At 47.2% G+C, this 27530-nt stretch overlaps 1 long non-coding RNA gene across 1 annotated transcript; it reads right to left on the minus strand.

Annotated features, from left to right (window-relative positions):
* Positions 1-19676: 19676 nt before the first annotated feature.
* Positions 19677-21543, minus strand: LOC132679665 (uncharacterized). The gene is made up of 2 exons (XR_009610267.3): positions 20670-21543; positions 19677-19899 (listed from the first exon to the last, which is right to left on the minus strand). It is a non-coding gene; the product is annotated as an uncharacterized LOC132679665 (long non-coding RNA).
* Positions 21544-27530: the final 5987 nt, after the last annotated feature.

A 27530-nucleotide genomic window follows, 5' to 3' on the forward strand; every position in this document is an offset into this window, starting at 1 on the left:
TCCTTGATTTCTCTTGCTGCTGCTTCATTATTGCTGTATAGAAATGCAACCGATTTCTGTACATTGAGTTTATATCCTGTGACTTTGCTGAATTCGTGTATCAGTTCTAGCAGTTTTTTGGTGGAGTCTTTTGGGTTTTCCACATAGTATCGTGTCATCTGCAAAAAGCAGAAGTTTGAGTTCCTCCTTGCCAATTTGGATGCCTTTTGTTTCTTTGTGTTGTCTGATTGCTGAGGCTAGGACTTCCAACACTATGTTGAATAACAGTGGCGAGAGTGGACATCCCTGTCGTGTTCCTGACTTTAGGAGGAAAGCTTTCAGTTTTTCCCCATTGAGGATGATATTAGCAGTGGGTCTTTCATATGTGGTCTTTATGATATTGAGGTATGATCCTTCTATCCTTACTTTCTTGAGGGTTTTCATCAAGAAAGGATGCTGTATTTTGTCAAATGTTTTTTCTGCATCTGTTGAGAGGATCATATGGGTCTTATCCTTTCTACTATTAATGTGATATATCATGTTGATTGATTTGCAGATATTGAACCAACCCTGCATCCCAGGTATAAATCCCACTTGAACATGGTGAATAATTCTTTCAGTGTATTGTTGGATCCGGTTGGCTAGTATCTTATTGAGAATTTTTGCATCCATGTTCATCAGGGAAATTGGTCTGTAGTTCTCCTTTTTAGTGGGATCTTTGTCTGGTTTTGGAATCAAGGTAATGCTAGGCTCATAGAATGAGTTTGAAAATTTTCCTTCCATTTCTATTTTTTGGAACAGCCTCAAGAGAATAGGTGTTAACTCTTCCTTAAATGTTTGGTAGAATTCCCCTGGAAAGCCATCAGGCCCTGGCCTCTTGTTTGTTGGGAGATTTTTGATTACTGGTTCAATTTCTTTACTGGGTATGGCTCTGTTCAAATTTTCTATTTCTTCCTATTTCAGTCTTGGTAGTTTATATGTTTCTAGGAATTTGCCCATTTATTCCAGATGGCCTCATTTGTTGGCATAGAATTGTTCCTAATATTCTCTTATTATTGTTCGCATTTCTGCAGTGTTGGTTGTGATCTCTCCTCTTTCACTCTTGATTTGATTTATTTGGGTCCTTTCCTTCTTCCTTCTGATCAATCTAGCTAGGGGGTTATCAATTTTGTTCATTCTTTCAAAGAACCAGCTCCTGGTTTCATTGATCTATCCTACTGGGTTTCTCTTTTTTATTTCAATATCATTGACTTCGGCTCTGATCTTTATTACTTCCCTTCTTCTGCTGGTTTTGGGCTGAACTGTACTTTGAATATTCTCACGAAGCAAGAGCTTGGCAAGCGGGTGTCGTTAGAGCAAGGAGACAGTTTCTGTGACCTGCAGTGATGAGGCTGTTGGTTGTGGAGAAGCCTTGTTTGTTTGTTTAATGCTGTCAGCTGTGACACGTGTGACAGCTAATCACCACATCACTCATCTGCCATGTAATTAGCATCTCCGTTAAAACATCAGCGCCCGCTAGCAAGTATCATTAAGTTTAAATTGGATCCCTGGGCAATGTTCTAATTACAATATTGGAATTTTTAGAATGAACTCATAGCAAGATTAATTTCCTACTGTAATTAGTGATTTTCTCCAATTGGACAGAAATATGCACCGTGCATTTTTTTACAGTGGATTTTTAAAAAATTTTTTAATGTTTATTTATTTTTGAGAGACAGATAGACAGACAGAGTGCAAGTACGGGAGGGGCAGAGAGGGAGACACAGAATCGGAAGCAGGCTCCAGGCTCTGAGGGGTCAGCACAGAACCGGATGTGGGGCTTGAACTCAAGAACTGTGAGATCATGACCTGAGCTGAAGTCGGATGGTTAACCGACTGAGCCACCCAGGCGCCCCTACAATGTATTTTTTGAAGTAAATGTTGATTTCATCCTTGTAACACTAAGGTGGGCTTATGTGTCTGATTCATTCAAGTAATTACATTTCACTTCTTATTAAAATACATTATGTATATAATATATATTATATATGTAACCTATACTATGTCCTATGTAAATATTATATGTTTATATATGTAGAAGTATGTTTGAATGTTTATATATGTATAGATAGATATACTATAGAGAATATGGAATGTAATAGTCTGTGTCACATCATATATATTCTATATTCTATTGTATGTTATATTGTATACAATCTATTGTTATATTCTATATTCTGTATTCTGTTGTTATTGTTGCTGTTTTTAGTGAGCTCTTTGCCCAACGTGGGGCTCAAGCTCGTGACCCCATGATCAAGAGTCACATGCTCTACTGACTGAGCCACCCAGGCACCCTCTATATTCTTATGAGAATATATATGCATGTTTATAAAATATCGTGGTTGAAAATGGGGAATGTGGTGAAAGTAGGGAATGGCAAGATACCATTTCAGAGCGAGGTTAATTACACCATGCAAAGTAACAAAGGCACATAGAGGACAAAAGCAGTTGGGATACAGGGACGTTGTGTTTTAATTAAATAGAAAATAGGGGCGCCTGGGTGGTTCAGTCAGTTAAGCGACCGACCCTTGACTTTGGCTCGGAGCACGATCTCACAGCTTGTAAGGTCGAGCCCCACATCCGGCTTCGCGCTGACAGCATGGAGCCTGCTTGGGATTCTCTGTCTCCCTCCCCCTCTCTCTTCCTCTCTCTCAAAAATAAATAAACAAACATTAAAAAGAAAAAGAAAGAAAATATCCTCCTCGGTATTGACCCTATGATTTTTCTGGCTCCTGCCGAGCAGCCACAGGACACACTAGCCCTGGCAAACAGGGACGGCCAAGTGACAATGTGAACTTTCAGCCCCTACCCCAAGGCACCTTGCCCACTGCCACTGTGTTTCCCCAGGCTGCACACTGCACAACTCCAGAGAGCACCATTCATTCAGGGTCTGTAGCATGGCCATCCTGAGAGGCTCCTGGAGTTCTACCACGTGACTCTGGGTCTCCCATAAATTATGTATGTGGCAGAGAGGTTTCCTGAACACTTGCCCCACTTTTCTCTTTCTTTTTTTAAAATCCATAGTGCTCCTCGGATGCTAGTCTTTAATGATTCACTCATCTTGTATCTAATCCATTTGGATCTACCATCAACACCTGGGAAGGGCAGTCTGGCCCTTTTTCATGTTTCGATTCTTTCGCACCATGTCTTTGTTTTCAGTCGCTCGACAGATAGGTATCAGTATTTCAGTCTGTGCCTCCCGGCGGGCTTTCCTTCTCTTATTTTGAAGAGCAGGCATGGAGAATCTTTTATTTCTTGCAATCCCACGCGCCCACAGTGGTAAAAAGCGTATCAAAACCGGCTGAAATAGAGAACCACTTAAACTCGTATTGGAAACTTGTATGTAGATATTCATGGCAGACTTAGTCGTAATATTCCAACTCACATGTCCATCAGCTGCTGGGTGCACAAACAAAATGGGGTATATCCATACAGCAAAACCTTATCCTGCCATAAAAAGAATGGATTACTGCTACACCATGGCAGAACCTTGAACACATCATGCTAAGTGTAAGAAGGCAGACACGAAAGGCCACATGTTGTATGATTCCATGCGTACAAATGTTCAGAACAGGCAAGTCTATAGGGACGGGAGGTCAGTGGTTGCCAGTGGTTGCCTCCTACCCCCAGGTAGGAGGTTGGGAGTGACTGCCAGTGGATATGGGGTTTCTTTTCGGGGTAAAGAAAATGTTCTAAAATTAGATAGGAGTGATGCTTGTGAGTATACTAAAAAACCACCGAAGTATACACTTTAAAAGGATGGGTTTTACGGTGTATATGTCAACAAAGCTATAAAATTTTTTTTAAATCGTATCAGAATCACAGAACTTTAGAGATGCATTTTAGCGGTCTTCAGACACATTCCTCCTTTTATAGGAGGAAAAGAAGGCTCAAAGCAGTTGCTTGCTTGTCCGCAGTCACAATAGTCTGTTAATGGCACCACTATGATTCAATTGTGAGGGGGAAGGTGTTTTTGTGGGGGTACACATCCCATGTATGGAGTTGTTGATGTACCCGGGGGATGGTTCTTATACCTGGCTCCTTTCTGATCTTCTCTCCAGTGAGGAGCCCATCTCCCTGGTTAGGGATGAATGTAATGCCTTCAGCTCACGCATTTTATAAAGAATAAACAATGGGGCGCCTGGGTGGCTCAGTCGGTTCAGCCTCCGACTTCGGCTCAGGTCATGATCAAGCGGTTCGTGAGTTCGAGCCCCGCGTCGGGCTCTGTGCTGACAGCTCAGAGCCTGCAGCCTGTTTCAGATTCTGTGTCTCCCTCTCTCTGACCCTCCCCTGCTCACGCTCTGACTCTCTCTGTCTTTCAATAATAAATAAACGTTAAAAAAATTATAAATAATCAGAAGCACAAAACTGCATTGAATTAATCAATACAATGAACATTATAAGGATACTTTCAGGGGCACCTGAGTGACTGGCTCAGTCAGTTAAGCGTCCAACTTCATCTCAGGTCGTGATCTCATGGTTCATGGATCTCAACGTCCAACTTCATCTCAGGTCATGATCTCATGGTTCATGAGTTCAAGCCCCATGGCTCAGAGCCTTCTTGGGACCCTTTCTCTCCCTCCCTCTGCCTCTCCCCTGCTCACTCTCTCTCTTTCTCTCAAAATAAATAAACGTTAAAAAAAAATTTTTTTTAATGAAGAATACTTTTAGCCCATTCCTAGGCCAGTGAGGACAAAATTACAGAAAAAGGAGAGACTGAAGAAGAGAAATGAGGACACAAGAAAGAATCCCAGAGACAAGGGCCGAGACCCGGGTCTCCTCCTCTCTACGCCACCCTCCCCTTCTGCTGGCACTGAAGGAACAACAGCTCAGAATCCCCTACGCAGACCCTCCAGTCTCCCCACCACCCCAGGAGGCCTGGCCCGAGACCACCTTGACCAAACGCCACTCCCAGGCCCCAGCGCCAGGACCTATACCTTTGGTGATATCTCTCCTGCTGCTGGGAACAGACACTGCTCAGCTGGAACACCAGGGAAGTCACCGGGCCATTAACACTGGAGAGTGAGATTTATTGAGGGGATTCTCTTCCAGACAAAATGGCACTGACTTTGTTAACCTTGGAGGAGACATTCCCCAAGGCCTCCCCAGTCCTAAAATTCCTTTCATCCAGGATCTTAAGACTAGGAAGAAGGAGTAGATCAACACCTCAGGGCAGAGCACTTGCTATGGGTCAGATAAAACTTGGAGGCTCCCTCAGGGCTGCTGGAGCCACGCGGGAAGACAGAACAGCCTCGTTCATGCGCCACCGTTGGTCCCGCTCAGGAATGCAAACCACTGTCTCCTCAGAATTGCAACTTATGGGCAATCGGATGGCTCATTGCTTAAGCTGTGACTCTCGGTCTCAGCTCCGGCCCTGATCTCATGGTTTGTGAGTTCGAGCCCCCTGTGGGGCTTTGCGCTGGCAGCATGGGGTCTACTTGGGATTCTCTCCCTCTCTCTCTCTCTCTCTCTGTCCCTCCCTACTTACTCTCTCTCTTCAAAAAATAAATAAACTTTAAAAATTAATAAAAAGGATTGCAATTTACTATGACAAAGTTATTAGGCAACCATTGTGGGGCCTTTCGAAGGAGTGGATTTTATTTTTTTTATTATTTTTTAATTTTTTTTAAAGTTTGTTTATTTTTGAGACAGAGAGAGACAGAGCATGAACGGGGAAGGGGCAGAGAGAGGGAGACACAGAATCGGAAGCAGGCTCCAGGCTCTGAGCCATCAGCCCAGAGCCCGACGCGGGGCTCGAACTCACGGACCACGAGATCGTGACCTGAGCTGAAGTCGGACGCTTAACCGACTGAGCCACCCAGGCGCCCCTCAAGTGAGTGGATTTTAATAAAACTCTGCTCTGCAGACCCTCCTGGGACCTGGGATCGCTTCCACCTGTCACCTGCAGCCACTATCCTGATTTGCCATTTGACGGACCTGGTCTCACAGAGAATGGGGCCGCAACCCTGTGGACTTGGGCTTGCACTTTGTCGGTGTTGACTGCGCTGATTTATGAAACAGAGTTTTTAAAAAGACTAAGACCTCATTTTTCTACAGTGGAGAGTTGGCAGTTCTCTATTGCAAACACATCAGTAACCAGACTGGATAAATTCTCCTAAATGTTATCCCCTCAAGGGCATGAAATTTGGGTCAAATAATCAAGGAGTCTGTATTGCGCACCTGTCGGGGGTCAAGTGTGGATTCGATTACTTATACTGGCTTCAAATACGCAATAAGCGAAAGGCTGGTGGAAGCCTGGGGGAGCCGAAGGGAGCACGTTGCCATCGGGATTTCAATGAGGTTAGAAGCAGCTGGTTCTCACCCCCCACCTGGGACAGGATCCCTCACCCTGCCTTAGGGATGGCCTTGTTGAGACCACCCCATTACGGAAATTCCAACTCCCTCTGCAGGAATCGGTTCAGGATCTCAGCCCATCGGTGCATGCATGGCCTTGACCTGGGTCTGGTATTGATTGTGAGCCGGGCACATGATCCCATCCCAGCGACAGAAAAGACATTTTTCCGTAGCAGATCTGGACCTGAGCCGAAGTCGGACGCTTGACAGACTGAGCCACCCAGGCGCCCCTTGTTGTATTTTTTGAAATCGTGTATAATATATATTACTTAAAATTGACCGTCTTAACCACTTTTAAGCGTACAGCTGGGTCGCCTCAAGTATTCTCATCCTGTCGTGCTAGCCACCTTTGGAACTCTTCATCTGGCGAAACTGCAGCTCTGCTCCCATTATACAGCGCCTTCCCGATTCCCTCCCTCAGCCCTTTGCAGTCAACATTCTACGGTCCCTCTGTCTGTCTGACCAGTCTAGGTGCCTCACATCAGTGGGATCATACAGTATTTGCCCTTTTGTGACTGGCTCACTTCACTCAGCATAATGTCCTCGGAGTTCAACCACGTTGTAACAGGCGTCAGAACGCCCTTCCTTCTTAAGGCTGAAGAAGATTCCATTGTATAGAGATGTGCCCCATTTTGTTGACCCGTGCATCTGCTGATGGGCACATGGGCGTTTCCACCCTGGCTGCTGGGATTAATATCTATGTTCAGAGCAGCGTTATTCACAACAGCCAAAAGTGGAAATCCCCGAGCGCCATCAACGGATGAATGGATAAACAAGATGTGGTCTCTGGGAACAACGGAGTAGTATTCAGCTTCAAAAAGAAGAGGCGCCTGGGTGGCTCAGTCGACTGGTTGAGCGACTCACTCTCGGTTTCAGCTCAGGTCATGATCTCGATCGTGAGTTCGAGCCCCGTGCTGACAGTGCAGAGCCTGCTTGGGATTCTCTCTCTCCCTCTCTCTCTGCCCCTCCCCTGCGTGCGTGCGCGCTCTCTCTCTCTCTCAAAGTAAATACATAAACTTAAAGAAAAATAAATATTAGGAAGAGAAGGGAAATTCTGACAAATGCAAGAACATGGATGGACCTGGAGGATGTTAAGTTAAGCCAGGCACAAAAAGGACAGAGAGCGAAGGATTCCACTTACGTGAGACCCTTACAAATAGTCAGATTCACAGAGACAGAGAGGAGAGAGTTGCTAGGGGCGGGTAAGTGGGGAGTTGTTCAACGGATACAGAGTTCCAGTTTTACCGGATGTTTTAAAAAAGTTCTGGAGATAAATGGTGGTGATGGTCACACAACACTGTGCATGTATTTAATGCTACTGAGCTGCGCAAAGACGGTTAAATGGTGAATGTTATGTCACGTATATTTTCCTGCAATAGAAAACAAGGTGAAGGTGGGGAGCAAATGGTGAGGTTGCGCGTGCCTGTGGGAACTGCCCCAAAAGACAAAGATCCACTCGTGCAACAGGTTACAATTGCTGGGCCCATGGGACCAGAAGCAATTAGAAAGACAAGGGACAGGGGCGCCTGGGTGGCTCAGTCGGTTGAGCGTCCGACTTTGGCCCAGGTTATGATCTCGCGGTCCTTGGGTTCGAGCCCCACATCGGGCTCTGTGCTAACAGCTCGGAGCCCGGAGCCTGTTTTGGATTCTGTGTCTCCCTCTCTCTCTGACCCTCCCCTGTTCATGCTCTGTCTCTCTCTGTCTCAAAAATAAATAAACATTAAAAAAAGAAAGAAAGAAAGAAAGAAAGAAAGAAAGACAAGGGACCTGGGTGGAGTAGACTATTCCTTGCAAGCCACACTATTCCTACCATAGGCTTGGCTTAGAGTCGTAACAGTGTGAGTTGTAAAACACCTGTGCCTATCAGAGAAAAGTTAAAACACTCCTTTGAAACAATATATTCATTTCAACACCCAGTGAGAAGGTTACCTGTTTTCTAAGGAGAATAAAATATCCCACATTAGAATACCAATGTAAGTACCACTGTGGAAGTGTCGGCTTAGCCCTGGTCTCCAGACACAGATTAGTTATTTATGCATATTTCCCTCGTCTCACTAGAGGGGCAGGCCCTGTTGGAATGTGTGTGCGCATGTACAGTTGTTCAGGGTGTACCCTGAGCAAGGGTACCACATATACATGGATACCACTCCCACTGCATATATCTTCACTGTTTTGCAATATATTAATTTTTTTTAAGAGAGAGAGTGATCAGGGAAGAGGGGCAGAGAGAGAGAGGGAGACAGAGAAAGAGAGAATCTCAAGCAGGCTCAGTGCTCAGCACAGAGCCCGATGCAGGGCTCTGAGATCATGACCCAAGTCAAAATCAAGTGTCAGATGCTTAACCGACCGAGCCACCCAGGCACCCCAAAATATTAAAATTTTTATTATAATTGCATTGACTCCAATGATGGAAAGATGGAAGGAGTCTTGTTCTAACAGGATTGATATCGATCATTCCACTTGGAATTCCACAGGAAAAAGCTTGACGAGAGAAAACTCTTGTTGATGTCTCCCTGAAGTAGTCTACGCTTCCAAAAAAGGAGCTCTTTTTCTGCCCTGATTGGCGATTGCTTTCAAATTAAACAAATCCTCTCTTGGCCCTAGCTAGTACGTGCCTGATTTGACACTTTGCATTGTGGTTCTTCTCTTCAGCTCTTTCTTGCCCATGTCAGACCTGTATTGCTGAATTCCCAAATGATACCTACGAGTGCTTCCATTGTGTGATAACATGTATATATTTACCTCCATTATCCAAAGTCAAATATCATCTAGGCAGAAATTAGAAATTACTTCGTACTGGTTTACTATTTTATATTATAAACATTGTTTATTTGTTGTTGAGGGATTTCATCAGTACAAAAACTCAGTGCTCAAACGTAACGCAAGTAGGCATAAAAACTGCCATTTCCTTTTTACAAAAGTAGGGCCTGTATATAAGACTCCTGTGTAGCAAATTATTGTATCCTGGTGATTTTCAGCTTTTATAGTGATTTCAAATTGATATTTCTATTAGTTTGTCTTTACTATTTTGACATTTTTTTAATGTTGATTTATTTTAGAGAGAGAGAGACAGAGCGTGAGTTGGGGAGGGGCATGGAGAGAGGGGGACACAGAATCCGAAGCAGGCTCCAGGCTCTGTCTGAGATGTCAGCACAGAGCCCGATGCAAGGCTCGAACTCACAAACTGTGAGATCATGACCTGAGCCGAAGTCGGACGTTTAACTGACTGTGCCACCCAGGTGCCCCAATATTTTGACATTTATACATGGTTTATACATTACATGGAATGATTTTTTAAATTAATTTCTTAATTTATTTATTTATTTTGAGAGAGAGAGAGAGAGAGAGTGCAAGTGGGGGAGGGGCAGAGAGCAAGGCTGAGAGAGAATCCCAAGCAGGCTCCGTGCCATCGGCACAGAGGCCAAGTTGGGGTTCAGTCCCAAGAACTCCGAGAACATGACCTGAGCTGAAATCAGGAGTCCAACATCCAATGGACCCAGCCACCCAGGTCCTCCCACATGGAATGATTTTATATTTTTGCTGGTGTTATTATTGGCATATACATGACATTGATTAAAATTCACCTTTTACCACTTATAACGCTAGCCTTGCTTATGGCAAATCCACCTTCACTCCTGGAAAGGGTGAGGAGGGCACATAAAACATAGGTTATTGACGATGAATGTGGAAAGAAATGGCCAACCTTCTCCCCCACCCCCCACACACGTAAACTCTGGCCGATTCAGGAGCCATCTCCATGCAGCCAGCCCAGAGGAGGGAAATAAGTCCCCCAACGTGAGGAACGAGGATGGGCGTCTCTCTGGGAGATTTGGAGGAAAGTCAGGGGAGCAGCAGCCTGGGAAGAGGTAGAGATGTGAAGAGCTTTGTGGCTTTAGGGAAATGCTGGGGCCTGACAGCAGAAAGGGAACAAGATAAAGTGTCCCACGAGCAGCCACCTACAGACGGGAGTCAGCCTGTCAGGGCCCGGGAGGCTGTGAACAGAATCCTTTAGACCCAATGCCCAGATTGAAAAGCAACAGAAGCAGCAGCTTGTCCTTGGGCCTGAGGATCTAAGGAGAGCACGCACCGGGAGGGGGATGCGCCGGGGTGGGGGGCACACTGCAGACAGGCACGGGCAGCCAGACACTGTCCAAGGGGACCGAGAAACTAGAAGGTGGCCTGCTTTTATTTATTTATTTATTTATTTATTTATTTATTTATTTAGAGAGGGGTGGGGAGAGACAGAGATAGAGGGAGAGAGAGAATCCCAAGCAGGCTCACAGCTGTCAGCACAGAGCCAGATGTGGGGCTCGATTCCATGAACCCCGAGATCCTGACCTGGGTGGAAATCAAGAGTTGGATGCTTAACCGACTGAGTCACCCAGGTGCCCCCGGCCTGCTTTTTATTATCACCACGTGCTGGTAATTTTAAACAATGCCAGAGACAAAGTGCTCCTTGCCCCAAATCTATTGCTAATCCAAGTTCTAAAACATTGCTGCAGTTACTTTTGAATTTAGTATCTATAAGATTGGAATTAGCACATGTTTAAATGTTTTTATTTATTTTTGAGAGAAAGAGAGAGACTGAGCACAAGCAGGGGAGGGGCAGAGAGAGAGGGGGAGGCAGAATTTGAAGCAGGCTCCAGACTCTGAGCTGTCAGTACAGAGCCCCACGCAGGGTTCGAACTCACAAACTGGGAGATCATGACCTCAGCTGAAATCAGAAGCTTAGTTGATTGAGCCACCCAGGCACCCGTGGAATGAGGACATTTTTAAATGTTTCCTTTAATACACATCATATTCCAGGGCACCTGGGTGGCTCATTCGGTTAAGCATCTGACTTCGGCTCAGGTCATGATCTCACAGTTTGTAAGTTCGAACCCCACTTTGGGTGAGCTTGAGCCCTCTTCGGGTGAGCAGGAGCCCTGCTTCGAGTAAAAACACAAACACAAGCCCTGCTTTGGGTGAGCCCCACTTCTCTTTCTCTCTCTGCCACTCGCTCACCTGTGCCCTGTCAATCTCTAAAAACAAAACAAAAACAAAAAACCACACTATGTTCTACATGGGAGTTAATTTGGAGACGTCTCAGGCATAGAGGCAACCAACACACGTGGACTCAGCTCAAGCATTTGTTTGAGGAAGGAGTTCCTCTGGTTCCCCACATTATTTAAGGTAAATCACTAGCTCACAGCTATGAACCACTTCATTCAACTGCAGGATTCACATTCTTCTCAAGCTCACATGGGACATTCACCAAGATAGACCACATTCTGGGTCATAAAATACACCCTAACAAATTTAAAAGACTAGAAATCATAAACTGTTTGCTCCAGACCACAATAGAATTAAACTACAAACCAGAAACAGAAAGATAGCTGGGAAATCCTAAAATGCTTAGTAATTAGCACACTTATAAGTAACCCATGAGTCAAAGAAGAAAGCTCAAGAAAATTTTTAAATATTTGAACTAAATGAGGATGAAAATACAATTTGTCAAAATTTTTGAGATGCAGTGAAAGTAGAGAGATATTTATAGCATTGAATGAATGTATATTGCAAAGAAGAAAGATATAAAATCAATTATCTAAGCTTCCACCTTAAGAAACTAAAAAAAAAAAAAAAAAGAGCAAATTAAATCCAAAGTCAGCAGAAGAAAAGAAATAATAAAAATTAAAGCAGGGGCGCCTGGGTGGCGCAGTCGGTTAAGCGTCCGACTTCAGCCAGGTCACGATCTCGCGGTCCGTGAGTTCGAGCCCCGCGTCAGGCTCTGGGCTGATGGCTCGGAGCCTGGAGCCTGTTTCCGATTCTGTGTCTCCCTCTCTCTCTGACCCTCCCCCGTTCATGCTCTGTCTCTCTCTGTCCCAAAAATAAATAAAAAACGTTGAAAAAAAAAAATTTAAAAAAAAAAAAAAATTAAAGCAGAAATCAATGAAATTGTACACAATAAATCAATAGAGAAAAAACAAAAACAAAAACAAAACCTGGTTCTTTGAGAAGATCATTAAAATCACTAAACTTTAGCCAGGCTAAGAAAAAAGAATATCTAAGTTACTAATATCAGAAATAAAATAGGGACATCACTACAGATCCTATAGACATTCAAAGGATGAGAAGCAAATATTGTGAACAACTCTATTCCCACAAATTTGATAACCTAGATGAAACAGACCAATTCCTTCAAAGCCACATACATCTGCTAAAACTCATACAAGAAGTGGACAGTCTGGGTAAGCCTATGAAAAGACATGGAGAAAACTTAAAGGCATATTACAAAGTGAAAAAAGTCGATCTGAAAAGCTACATATTATATGATTCCAACTGTATGACATTCTGGAAAGGGCAAAACTATGGAGACAGTAAAGGGATCAGTGGTTGCCAAGAGTTGGGGCAAGAGAAGGATGAGAAGGCAGAGCACAGAGGATTTTTGTAAACCTACTCTGTATGATACTGTGATGGTAGATACCCATGCACACTTAGTGCACAACACTAAGAGTGAATCCTATTGTAAACTGTACACTTTGGGTGATCAGGATATATCAGTTTGTCCATTGTAACAAACATACCAACCAGGCTGGTTCAGGATATAGATAATGTGGGAGGCAGTGGGTGTGTTGGGGCAGGGAGTACATGGGAAATCTCTGTATAGTCTACTGGATTTTGTCGTAATCCTAAAACTGCCCTAAAAATGAACCCTATTACCAACAACAACATCAAAAAAATTGTAGGACAACGATTGTTCGGACAAGAAACCGAACTTGAGTTACTTGATTTCTATCACTGTCTATCATCACTTGGGATTTTTATTTGTTAAAGTTTAATTTAAAATTAAATTAATTTAGAGGAATTTTAAAGTTTAATTTTAAAATACGTAGATTTAAGTTGGTTTTTAAATTAAAATTAAAATTTTTTTAATTTAAAACACTGTTTTCAACAAGGAAGCTCAGAGGGAATTGCAAGGTGTGATTTTTTTTTTTTTTTTTTTTTGGTAGTAAGAGCAAATTTTAATTCATACATGAAATAATTTACTGAATGTAAAGAAAATCTTTAAACTGTAAATTTCTTCCTTTTCAAATTGTTGGTGGCTTGTTTTAAAACGAAGGAAACCGAGATTACTCCTAATGATTGCAGGGAGTATGACTGAAAATAACTGGGGTACAGACGAAAGTTCCAAATGGCCCCCTCCGGGGTCAGGCAGTGGTCCCAGCGGCTCCACCTGAGGACGAAAACTGCCGCCGAGCAGCGCGGTGCCCGTGTCCGGCTGCGCGCCCGGGTTGGAAGGAAGGTGCTGCGTCCCCGCAGGACCCGGGACCGGGGGGCGCGCGCTTGGGCAGGACCGCGCAGCCGGGGCGGGGCAGGGCAGGACGCTGGGGCAGGTCCTCAGGGAAACCCGGGAAGGTGCCCCCTCCCCGACTTCGGCCTGCGGTTACCGTGAGCCTCGTTTCTGCATCGCAGCTTCCTAAAACTGACTTCTACTGACACATTGTCTCAGCCTCCTTGGGTGTCCCCTTCTGTTTCCACAGGGGACCCCCAGAGGGCTGACAGCACCCAGTTCTCCTAGAAACAAAACCTCTCGAGAGCACTGCCACGGAGACCGGCGGGTAGAGAGCAAGCGAGGCCCCCAGGACCAATCGTGGAGATCAGGTCCCGGCGGTTGGGCTCCTGGCTGGGGGCACACGGCCGCCGAGCATCCATACACCTGTGTCCGTCCTGGCAGCGGCCGTCCCCAAAGGTGGAAGCGACCCGCGCTCAGGTGCTGTCTCAACATGCGTCCTGCCTAGGAAGACGCCCTGATGAGACAGATTCGGATTTAAAGAAAATCGGGTGATTTCAGCGCACTGAACAGAACCGCCACACAGAAACCAGACGCACCTTTTGGATTCTGGTGGATGTGGCTGCCGCTCGTTTGCATGCACATCACCCACAATGCTCTGAGCAGCGTTGCCTGGAACTCCTTTAATTCCATCGAAAAGGGAAAGGCTTTTTTCATGACAAAGTTGCTAATGTTTTGTCTTTAAAATATATGGTTTATATTCGAGGTGCATAGTTATGCGTTTAAAAGCAAACCTTACTACAATCACCATAACTGTAGAGAAGATGGAACTCTGGAGACTTATATAAGGGGCAGTGCAATACCATGTCCTGGCTGGTCCGAGTGCAGTGGTGTTTACAATTAATTGATCACAGCCAGTTACAGATTTCTTTGTTCCTTCTCCACTCCCACTGCTTCACTTGACTAGCCTTTTGCTGCAGGGGCGGGGAGAAAAGGAAAGATAAAAATTTTTTCCCCTATAGGCCAGCCGGGTACTAGGTCCTGCTTGATGGTTTCTTAAACACACCAGAAAACGCATCGTGCATGCCAAGGACCTGCCAGCAGAGATGACTACTGGACAGCAGCATATTGAGTGATTATCGGTTTGCCTGGATCATGCTGAAAAGGAAGGTCCTCTTGTCTCCTGATTGTTTCTTGAGAACAGGGAGAACCAAAGGTTTAGGTGACCTGGGGAATAAGCCATGCCTCATGCACCTCCTTATCCCCAGTGTCAGGTGTGCAGGAGAGAGGGCAGGAAAGCAAGGGTGCCCTGGAAAGAATACAAGCAAGTTGCAAAGTAATGTGCATAGAATGCTTCTATGCCACTCTATAAAGCAAAACAATGAACATATCTGTGAGTGAGTTTGTCTGCGTTCACAGAAAACACGGAGAAAGAAGACAAAGGAAATCCCAAGGCTGTTATGCCATGGCAGAAATGAGGTTTTACTCTGTGCTGAGTCCTGGATAAACTATTTACGCACCGTTATGCATTCCTCAGTCTCTGTGGTTCACGGTATTAGCTCTAAGCGTTGGGTCCGCCAAGCTTTGCTTTTCTAGTAAAGCAGAGAGGTTTTGGTATTGAAAAAAAAATCCCCTTTCTCTTCTCAAATGCCAAGTTTTTGCAAATCAAGATGATTTTGGCTTCAAACTACAGTGTATGCAATAATAGCAGGATATACCTTGCAATATTTGGGATATACTTACACTAAAAAATGATTTGTTATCTAAGTATCTTGTATTTTATCTGACAACCCTATCTTAGTCACATGAGTCTTGGGAAAGAAGTAACCCCAAACTCTTTTCTTTCTAGGGTTATTATATTACTCTGGGCTGGCCCCATTGCTGTATTGGCCATTCATTATTGCTTTGCAGGTATTATTATCTGGTTAGGAACCCTCTAGAAATGAGATACATATATCATCAAGACTGATGGGGGGGTGCCTGGGTGACCCAGTCAGTTGAGACTCTGACTCCGGATCACGCTCATGATGTCACCGTCATGATCCTACAGTTCATGAGTTTGAGCCCCGCATGGGACTCTGAGATGGTCGTGAGGATTCTCTGTCTCCCTCTCTCTCTGCCCCTTCCCTGCTCACACTCTCTCTGTGTCTCAAAAATAAATAAACACCAAAGGGGAAAAAAAAAAAAAAAAAAAAAAACCTGACGGGATTGTGCAGTCCCCTAACCTGTGGAATGAGATTTTCCTAGGGTCAGAGAAATTGACTCTGTTCTCGAGTTTCTTAGTTTCCATGTTCACACTTATTCCACCACCAATTACTTACATCCCCTGAACTCGGTCTTATTTTATTATCTAACTATCTTTGAACTTTTTTTTTTTTTTTAACGTTTATTCATCTTTGAGAGAGGATGAGCTGGGAAGGGGCAGAGAGAGACACAGAATCTGAAGCACGCTCCAGGCTCTGAGCTGTCAGCACAGAGCCCGATGCGGGGCTCGAACCCACAAACCACAAGATCATGACCTGAGCCCCTGAGCTACCCAGGGGCACCTACCTATCTTTGTATTCTAATGCAATGTTTCCATTGATTGGGACACCACAGCAATTGGTTTCTTGGTTTTGTTGCCATTGTTTCTTTGTCAGTTTTTCATTGTGGGGTAGCAGAGGGATTTCTTGGAAAAGAAAGGTAATTCTGGCCCTGCAAGTGGTGAGCTCTGTGGTTGGCCTTGAGCTACTCGCATGTTCTCTCAGAACCTCAGTTGCTTCATTTGTGAAATGGTAATGCCTGCCATACTAACCTAACTGGGTTGTAAAGAATATTGTGAAATAACGATATGAAATAAACGATACGAAATATTTTGCACCTTATAAAATACAATGCAAACATAGGGGTTTTCTTTAGCAAATATAGACCATTGGCTGTGGCCAATAGACTGTTGTTCTCTTGCAATACCACTTATTATCATTATTCTTCAGATATGACAGTCCTGTGTTCATTGCTGGTGTATGATCAGAGCATCATCAATTGGCTTGAACGATCCACTGTAAGTAAGGTGGTTCTCCTAAGTGTATATCCATTCCCGAGGAAACAATGAGGTGTACAGGAAAGGGCGTGGGATCTAGATTGAGAACACCCACTGGGAGCCCTTAGTCTCTCTAAGCCCTAGGGTGCTGCTCTTAACCTGGCCTTACCTCCCAGTGGAGTCACCTTGAGACTACACAAGACCGTACTCACGGAAGCGCTAGGGAAATCCAATGTCCTCTCAAGGTACCTTGGATTGCCTCTACCTATGAGGACAAACCAAATCGTTTCCTTTATAGGATACACATTTGTGGCCGTCACACGGTACTATGCCTGGTTTCTGTTGCTGTTAGGAATTACACTACCATCCGGTAAAGGTGAAAGGCGGACCAGTGTTATGACTCCTACTGTCAGATGAGGGGGCAGCTCAATGGCTTTCTGAAGGTCACACAAGAACGCAGGGGCAGAACCACGATGAGAAAGTGGCTCTGAGGCCCCACCTGGATGTCCCACAGTATACTCTGCCCTTCTCCACCTTCTGTTTTCAGACTCTTGGGCTTGGTTTTCCTTCTTCCAAAATGTTTTCTCCTTGAAAATGTTCCCATCTCTGTCTTCAAAACTTTGCAGGATTGTCAACTCTGAAATGTCTCCAATTCTCCAATGTTGTCTATTAAGTGTTGTATCATCAAATATTAGTCTCACATTCTATTGATATTCAAAACATTTTATAATCCTTACATATCTTCAAAGATGTTTCCTTTGGGTTGGTTTTGTGGGGTTTTGTTTTTGTTTTTGTTTTTGTTTTTGTTTTTGCAAATGACATAAAGAATATAGAAATTAAATAAATAAAGGGCACCTGGGTGGCTCAGCTGGTTAAGTGTCTGCCTTTGACTCAGGTCATGGTTCATGAGTTCAAGCCCCACATCAGTCTTCTCAGCACAGAGGCCACTTCAGATCCTCCTTCCCTCTCTTTCTCCCCCTCCCCTGTTCTCTCTCTTTCAAAATCAATAATTAAACTTAAAAAAAAAAGAAATTATATAAATTAAACAAAACTCCATTCCATTAAAAGGTGGGGGAGGGTCGCCTGGGTGGCTCAGCGGGTCAAGCCTCAGACTCTTGATTTTGGCTCCCGTCATGATCTCAAGGTTCCTGGGATCGAGCCCCGTATTCCACTCTGCACTGACAGCACAGGGCCTGCTTGGGATTCTCTCTCTCCCACCCTCTCCCCCCACCTCTAAATAAATAAACATTTATTTTAAGTGGGAAAAATAAAAGCCTTATTCACCCCACCCCCATTTCCTTTCCTTGATCTCTTAGCATACATACTATATTTATCAGCTCTCTTTTATTTTGGGGGGTAGGCAGGTGGTCCGTGTTGGCTTCCCTAAGTTCATCATTAGCTCCTGAAGGTTGAGGTAATGGAGTATATTTTAAAACGCGTGTGTTGCTGTTGTTATTTGGTTGGTTTTTTCTTTTGTTTTGTTCTTTTTTTTTTTTTTTTTTTTTTTTTGTATTCCCAGCTCTTATCTCAATGATACAAACATGGTAAGACTACTTGGTAGTGTTGATTTGAAAATTTTTTAAGTAGAAACAGACACCTTTAAAAAAAAAAAAAAAAAAAAAAAAAAAAAGACTAGTCAAGTGCAGTAGTGAGAAGGGGGGAAAGAGTAGAACAAGGAGTTCGATCTGTAACTGACTGTGAACAATCAATTGAGATAACTCACTACCTTCGGACCAGCCAACAAACTAGGTTTCTGCTTCCAGTATTTAAAGCCCAAGTACTTATTCATTTTTAGCTTGTGGCGACACTTCAGTTACTGTTTATAAACAACTATATTCACAGGACACAACTGTACGCATTCTCTAAGAACTCCTCAGTGCATCCATTTACCAGGAGATACCGTAAATGTATTTAACAACCGGAATCAGAAGCACTGCTGAGCATCCTGGGAAAGAGAATGCAAAATTAGCATCTCGCCACTAGGGCGTCTCTTTTCAAGTCCTGTTTGTCTGGAGTGGATCCAGGCGCAGGGTCTGGGCGAGCTGCCCAATCAGCGCTGACCTCCTTTGTTTACCGCGTGTGACCAGGGGGACCTGTGAGGTCCGGCGGCGACTCCGAGGCGGAGCACACGAAGTCCTGTGCTTGCCTGCCTCTGTGACCCCAGCAGAGCTCCGCACCCTGGAAGAGGCCGCCCTTCCATCTTGGCAGAGTCTGCCCCCTTCCGAAGGGCAGAGATGCCTCCCCCGTCTGCCCAAGATCGCCGTCCTCCTCCTTAAACCCCGACTGATGGAAAACAGAAACCACTACAGGAACGGGAGGAGGAGGCATCTGAAACACCCCCAAACCTTGGATGCTGCTTAGGACTTCAGAATTCAAAAGGCAGAAGCCAAGATGACCAGGGGAAGCAAGCGGAACAGATTTTGGTAAAAGTGTCAGAGAGGCAAACCTCAGAAAGACCCAGAGTTCCCCCTCAGGGCAAAGAACAGCGAGAGGACAGTAGGGATGAACCTGGAGAGACAAGGATGGGAATATTCTGGAACAGGACGTAGAGGCCCCCAGAGCTCACAGCTCCGTTTTGCTCCCTAGGAAGGGCAGACCCAACTACTAGGGAGCAGACCGGAGGGGGTGGGGGGTGGGGGGAACAGGGCGGGCAGGAAGCTGCCCCTCCCCCCCTTGGCCAGAGAAGACGTGCCCCTGGGTACCCCAAGCTGATGTGAAAGGAGAATCGCCATCTGATTCCTTTTGGTGCCAAGCACAATGCCTGGCAGGTAGCAGGTGCTCAGTAAACGTGTTGAGTGAATACGTGAGATTAAGGAAAATGAACAACCTCGGAAAACTAGACATAGGGAAATGTCTCCCTTTTCGGGAGGAGAAAAGTGAGAGCAAGAGTTTCATAAATTACCTTCTCTAAATTGCTGTCGCTTTCTAGCAACATTCTGGTATGATTATGAAGGAGGTGGATATGACAGCGGGAGCCAGCTTGAAATTAACAAGGGAAAAAAACCAAACACCGAACAGAATAGTTACTTTCTGTTTTTTCAGTGTCGCTGGTGTCTGCCCCGGTTGATTACATCCCTTCTTCTGCCTGTGTGTGGGTTGGGTCCAGTGGGCTGGAAGCCATTCAACAACCTGGAGCAGGGGCTGCTGAGGGGGGTTGATGCCATCCTGGGAGAGGCGCGCTGGTGTTACTGCCATGGTGTTGTTCGTTGGCCAGACCCGGTCTGAGCTGAAGATGGCCCTAGATTGATGGCACAATAGGTGATATGTTGTGAGAATCCAGAAGGCACTAGAGATTTACAGCCTGGGCTCATCTCACCTCACCTCGGGTCCTAGATTTCACTATCCACTAGCTGTGCGTCTTTGGACAAGTTGTTTACCCAGCTTGAGCCTCAGTTTCTCACCTAAAGTGGGCATAATCAGAGTATCCATTTTTAGCAGGTTGGGGGGACTAAATGTGAGGCCATGTAGAGAGTTGTTCAGCCTGGCTCATTAAAGAGCCCTATAAGGAAGTTAGCTCTTGGGGCACCTGGGTGGCTCAGTCTATTAAGTGCCCGGCTCTTGACTTCAGCTCAGTTCATGTTCCCATCCCTCACTGGACTCCGTGCTGACAGTGCAGAGCCTGCTCGGGATTCTCCCTCTCCTCTTTCTCTGCCCTTGCCCCACTGGCTGCCCCAGGGGTGGCAGGCTGGGTCTAGAGCAGTAAGTGTAATACGATTCCAAGCCCAGCCTGGTCCCCAACACCCACCAACCTCCCTGCTCGCCCTCTCTCAAAATAAATAAATAAACTTAAAAAAAATATATTTTTTTTCTTTAAAGTTAGCCCTCAAGGTTCAGAAACATTTTCCCTGGCTCAACAGACACAGACTAACAAGAAACTGACAGATACAAACTAACAATATAATTGATACAGATCAACAGAGCTGAAGTTCCCCTTTTCAGTTAAGAATTTTTTTTTTAATCTGAGCAGATGCCACATAAGAGACTCTCACAGAGTAAAAATACAAATACCAGCTTAGTTACACAGAAGTTGGCTGCCGTCGTCCCTCTGAGATGCGCTCAGGTCAGGTGGCGCCCAGAGCCCAGGGGACAGTTTTTAAAAAGACAGTGGCAAACCAGAGTGTCCTCAGGGGAAGGTGACTGACGTAATGGTAATTTCCACTTCCTCCCACTCTGACTTCACAAAAATGCTTTCAACTTAACGGCTCAAAGAGCCCCACGTGAGTTACCCACACCACCCAGCAATTCCACGCTTAGGTAGGGACCCCAAAGACTTGCAAGCAGGCGCTCAAACAAATCCATGCACACGCGTGTTCACAGCAGCATTTCTCACCGTAGCCCAAACCCGGAAATGCTCTGGAGTGTCCCGCAAAGCGTGAACGGGTCACCCAAAGGTGCTCTGTGCCTACAATGGAAAATCATTTGGCCATGAGAAGGGATGAAATACTGCTACGTGCAGCCACATGGATGAACCTTGAACACGTCATTGCTACGTGGAAGGAGCCACACGCACAACAAGGTCACCCTAGTGGATGAGTCCAGCTGGGAGCTGTCCAGCATCAGTGACTCCACAGAGACAGAAGGCAGACCGGTGGTTGGTAGGGGTGATTGCCTAAAGGGCACCGGGTTCCCTTTGCAGGTGATTAACACCCGTTAGAACTAGATGGAGGTGGGCTGCACAGCGCTGTGATTGGACCAAATGCCACTGATATGTACAATTAAGACGGTGAATTTTATGTTCTGCGAATTCTTTTTAATATGATTTATTGTCCAATTGGCTTCCATGCAACCCCCAGTGCTCATCCCAACAAGTGCCCTCCTCAATGCCCATCACCCATTTTCCCTCTCCCCACCCCCTGAAGTCTTTTTTTGTTTGTTTTTTCTTTTCTTTTTTTTCAGTATATGAAATTTATTGTCAAATTGGTTTCCATGCAACACCCAGTGCTCATCCCAACAAGTGCCCTCCTCAATGCCCATCACCCATTTTCCCTCTCCCCACCCCCTGAAGTCTTTTTTTGTTTTTTCTTTTCTTTTCTTTTTTTTCAATATATGAAATTTATTGTCAAATTGGTTTCCATGCAACACCCAGTGCTCATCCCAACAAGTGCCCTCCTCAATGCCCATCACCCATTTTCCCTCTCCCCACCCCCTGAAGTCTTTTTTTGTTTGTTTGTTTTTTCTTATTTTTTCAATATATGAAATTTATTGTCGAATTGGTTTCCATACAACACCCAGTGCTCATCCCAAAAGGTGCCCTCCTCAATACCCATCACCCACCCTCCCCTCCCTCCCACCCCCCATCAACCCTCAGTTTGTTCTCAGTTGTTTGTTTGTTTTGAGCGTGAGCAAGAGGGGGAGGGGCAGAGAGAGAGGGAGAGAGACAGAATCCCCGAGCAGGCTCTGTGCTCACAGCGCAGAGCCTGACTCCGGGCTCGATCTCACCATGAGATCATGACCTGAGCCGAAACCAAGAGCTAGACGTTCCACCGGTGGAGCCACCCAGGAACGCTTGTCCTGTGAGTTCTACCTCAAGTTCTAAAAATATTTTCAACTAATCACACCCATTACATTTGGTCCTCATGACAATCCGTGAAGGCGTAGGATTGGTGATGTTTTTTCTAGTCGTATGGCTGAGACAAATGAGGCTGGGAGTAGTGTGGGGGTTCCCCATTAGTAACCAGCTGGGTGGTGGCAGGCTGGGTCTGGAGCAGTGAGTGTAATACGATTCCAGGCCCAGCCTGGTCCCCAGCACCCACCAACCTCCCCGCTTCTCTGTCGCAGGCGTGTGGAGATGTGCCTGCCTCCCGCCCTGCCTGCTGGCCCAGAGCCCTCCCCTGGAGGGCCACACATCCTGTGTCCAGACAGCCCCGCAGAAGGCCGAGGGGACTGTGGGGCCGTCCGTCAGGTCTGTCCTCCCTTGACCCTTCACCTTGTGGCCTGGTCAGCCCCACAGGGTGAGAAACACTGTGCGGTCAGGGCAGGCCCCTCCTTCCTTCGCAGGAGGCCCCATCCGTGGGCTGGACCAGGGAGGGCCCCCGCCCGCCTGTAGGGGCAGGTCCATGTGGGTGACACAGAGATGCATCTCAATGTTATCTTACTTTTTTAGATGGCCAGCTGCCCTTGGCCTCCTCCTATGTTACTTCCCTGGACTGCAAGGGAGTGAGGGAACAACAACAAAACTGGAAGGAATGACAGTTAAAATACTATATGAGAAACTGGTGTAGACAGAAGTCTTTTTCTTATGACCCACCGGCATCCACCGGGAGAGCTGGCTGGAAATCAAACGTCTCTCCTCTTAAGCCCTGTCCTGCCTTTGAATCGTGAAGATAAAGCCAACAGCAACAACAAAATGAGATAAAGAGACACCCCCCGCGGGGCTTCCCTGGCCCCATGGGGGTCCGTCTGACTTTGGCACCCAGTTGACAGACCCTTTCGGGCCCAGTGGAGTGGCCCCCTGGGACAGGGCCCTGCTTAGTCACACCAGGGATACTGGCTGTTTCCCTGGCTTGGGGGTTATAACAAAGCACCATAGGCTGGGCGAGGCTTAGACAACAAGGCACATACTTCTCACCGTTCTGGAAGTCAGAAGTCCAAGATCAAGGTGCCCATGGGTTCTGTTCTCCGAGAGGACTCTCTTCCTGGCTTGTCAACGGACCACCTTCCCCCTGGGTCCCCACACGAGGGAGACAGAAGGCTGTCTTTTCCTCTCCTTGTGAGGACACCGATCCCATCATGGGGGCCCCCCACCCTCGTGACCTCATCTCAACCTATGTGCCTCCCAGAGTCCCAACTGCCCAAATGCCATCCCACTGGGGACTAGGGCTTCAACGTACAGATGTCAGGGGGACGCAAATGTTGGGTCCACGGCCCCGGTTCCTGCTGGGCTTTGCTTTTTCTCAACGCATCACTGCATGGGCTGCAGTGGTCCCAGTAGTGAGGATGGACCCAACTGGCCGCTCCCCACCGAGGCTTCCAGGGTGCAGTTCACAGTAGGTCCTGGAGCCCCATGTCCCTGCAGTCGTGGCGTCATGGACGCAAACCTGGGGGCCCCTGTTCCCCAAGAATCTGTGTCCATGGCTTAGCAGGTTTCCTCTTAATCCTTCAAAGATAAAGGGCCTGCCTCCACCCCTCTCCCCACAGTCCCACACAGGTGCTGCCGCCTGCCAGTGCGGGGACACCGGTGGGCGTGGGGACAGGAACCTTCAGTAGCTCTGGGGGGCTTTCTGGTGTCCCCCAGGCCCCCATACACCCATTCCATCCGAGGCATCATTTCCTAACTCACAGGGGAGTTAAAAGCCTAAAAAAAAAAATCCCTCCTGACTCCTCTGGAATTTCAATGGACCGCCTCCTCCCTACGGCCCCCACTCCAGAATTTTCTCCTCGGGTTTCATCCTTCTTTCCATAAGGAGGCCCTCTCCTTGGTCCCCACATCCGTCTTCCTTAGAAACAGAGCCTCAAAGGGCCGGAGAGAAGGGCCCCCTGGCAGGTGCCAGTCTACATGACTGGATCCCCCCTCCTCCCCAGAGAGGCTCAGGGGACGCTGCCCTCACCCCAGCCCAGCCCAGCCTGTGCCACGTTGCCCTTCCTCGGGAACATTTTCTCAAAGCGCTTCTAGGGGCGCCTTGGTGGCTCAGTCGGTTATGATCTCACAGTTGATGAGTTCGAGCCACACACTGGGCCCTGTACTGACAGCTCAGAGAGCCTGGAGGCTACTTTGGATTCCGTCTCCCTCTCTGCCCCTCCCCGCATCAAAAATAAATAAAACAAAAAATTCTAGGCGCTTCTGAAGAGCCAGGTCACCTCCCTCCGCCCCCCTCGGTGACCACTGTGTATTGTAAACAGACCCCTTCTAAAAACAACATGGCTCCCTCTCCACTCCTTTGGTTTTGAAACCCAGAAGAGGGGAGCTGGGAAGAAAGGGCCAAGGGACACTTCAGTCTGTGACCTGAGTGACAAGGGCAGGGCCGCGTGAAGAGGCTGGGCATCTGGCCGCCACAAGGTCATCGCCTCAGGAGCCTGGGCTGGTGGCAGCACAGGGGACAACAGAGTCCGTGCCCTGTGCCAATTCAGCAATGAGGGAAGAGTCTTGGAACCCCAGGACGTTGAAACAGAAAATACGGACGGTAGCTTCGTAGTTTGTAGTCTGGAGTATTTGGAAGGGCCCTGGGCCACCTCTGTGACTCGAGCAAGCCTATTTTTTCTCCAGGCCTCAGTTTCCCAAACAGGAGGGAGTTAGAAGCATCAAGGCTTCAGCAGGAACAGCAGATGCTGGTGGGCTTGGAGCCTGGCTGGCTCAGCCCCCAGGGAACTGCTGCTGCTTCCGAGGCCCAAACTAGCTTTGGGGTGAGCAAAGGGCAGTGGTAAGAAACGTGGCTTAGCAGGTGTCCCTGTCGGGGGTGCTCCCATGGGGTCAGAGAAATAACGGGAAGAGGCTGACCACGCGCTGCACCCAGGTGACCCTGGAAATGGGGCGCGTCTGCCTGGCCGGGCGGCCGTCCCGTGTTCCAGTGTGGTTCAAGCACAGGCCACGGCCGGTGCCATGTAGCCAGCAATCCAGCAGAACAACCCAAACCCAGCCCAAATTCCAGCACCAGACTGCAATCTCCAGCTTTTCCGAAGGAAACCAATTCTTAAGCCTTTTTGCACTCCATGCATCCTCTGTGATTATAAAAGTCAGGAAGAACAAAGAGGGGTTTTGGTGAGGTCTGCGGTTTCTAACAGAATCCAGCTCTCGGGAGCCTTTTCTTTGGCCCACATAGTACCGTTACGACAGTGAATTAGATGCAACATTTTATTTATTTTTTTTTTTAATTTTTTTTTTCAACGTTTTTTATTTATTTTTGGGACAGAGAGAGACAGAGCATGAACGGGGGAGGGTCAGAGAGAGAGGGAGACACAGAATCGGAAGCAGGCTCCAGGCTCCGAGCCGTCAGCCCAGAGCCCGACGCGGGGCTCGAACTCACGGACCGCGAGATCGTGACCTGAGCCGAAGTCGGACGCTTAACCGACTGCGCCACCCAGGCGCCCCAAGATGCAACATTTTAAAACTGGGCGATTTCACGTTAAAATCCTGGCTTTTCTTTTTAAAGCACCTGAACAGCCACAGCAGGCCCGGATTCCCCCAGGCCACGAGTACCCCCTCCAAGTGGGACACAATCTCAACTGTGCCCTGGTCCCCACCACTCCCTAGTGTCCACCCACCCCTTTGTGCAGTTAACCTGCCTGTCCAGCCCCTTGAACACTGGTTTTCGACCTCTGACCTTGAAGGTCCCTCAAGTCTCCAGCCAACGTGTTACCTGTGATTTCCAGGTAGGATACTCTCGTAGCAGGCAGGGAGAGGGAGAATTCAGGATTCCTACATACTCGTGACTGAGGCTTCAGTTTTTAATCCAACCTGAGCTGAGCTCACAGAAGAAAAGCCAGAAAAGAATACAGAGCGTTCCCTTCCCACAAGATTCCTTCTGCAGGCAACAGCCATCACTTTCGAAAAGGCCCCCGTCTCCATTTTTACTGACAAGTGGTCCTTTGTCCTCCTCTCTGCCACAGGATCCCCATAATCTAAGGTGTGTTGGAACACACTGAACTGGAGAACTCTGGGGCTGGGCCAAGTGCACAGGGAGCCGTGGTAGCCAAGGGGGAGGAGGGGACAGTGGGGCCCTGCCCGGCCCTCGAGCCTGGTCAACCCAGGGATCTGGTTCTCCAGTAATTCATTCCAACAGCGTTCGTTACCGTGTGCTTGGCCCTGGGCGCCCCCCCAACCCCCCGCAGCTCGTGTGCTTGGCCCTGGGGGGGGGGCCCACTCCCCCCCCCCCCCCCAGCTCACGTTAGCTTTCCCAAGCCCCGTGCTACTCCCAGCGAGCCACCCGCCACGTGGGAACTGGATGGCTTTAAAGGAAAGCCACCTTTCCTTTCTGAGGTGCCAGAGGATGCACTTTAAATACTGGGATTCGGGGCGCCTGGGTGAGTGTCTGACTTCGGCTCAGGTCACCATCTCACGGTTTGTGAGTTCGAGCCCCACGTCGGGCTCTGTGCTGACGGCTTGGAGCCTGGAGCCTGCTTCGGATTCTGTCTCCCTCTCTCTCTGCCCCTCCTCCCAGCTCACGTTCTGTCTCTCTCTCGCTCTCTCAAAAATAAACATTAGAAAAGCAATAATAAGTAAATACCTGAGATTCACGGTCCTAGGAATCAAGGAACTACAGTAATGTGCCCTCTCGGGTGAATCTCCCTTGGCCTCGGCCGATAGGTCTTGGGAACACCTGAGTGAGAACACCTGTATGTAACTAGCTGTTGTGTGCGCTGTGATGGGCTCAGGGGTGGGCTTGTCCCAGCCCACACCCTTCACCCCAGGGCCCGTCCACGGTGACACAGGAGGAGGGGAGGGAGGGAGAGACATCGGTGCTTCCTCAGGGCCGGGGACACTGGCACGGGGGGGGGGGGGGGGGAGTCACCGCGCAGCTCTGGGGACCTGTGTGGTTTGTGCTATAGAAGCCAGGTGAAGCCCATTCTTCTCTCGGAGTCCCTGGAACGCTCAGGCCTTACAGGCTCTGTGAGCTTCTTCAACAAGATCCCCATTTAAGCTTTTTATTTTTTTGTAAGTTCTGATATTGTCAAATTACTAACAGAATTCAACTTTGTTAATTTTTTTTTTTTAACATTTATTTTTGAGAGACAGAGCGTGAGCGGGGGAGGGACAGCGACAGAGGGAGACACAGAATCCAAAGCAGGTTCCGGACTCAGAGCTGTCGGCACAGAGCCCAAGGCGGGGCTCGAAGTCGCGGACCGCGAGATCATGACCTGAGCTGAAGTCGGACGCTCAACCGACTGAGCCACCCAGGCGCCCCTAACAGAATTCAACTTTAATGGAGCATTTAT

Source organism: Panthera onca, chromosome A2 (assembly GCF_046562875.1).
Source record: "Panthera onca isolate mPanOnc1 chromosome A2, mPanOnc1 haplotype 2, whole genome shotgun sequence".
NCBI classification, from domain to species: domain Eukaryota; kingdom Metazoa; phylum Chordata; class Mammalia; order Carnivora; family Felidae; genus Panthera; species Panthera onca.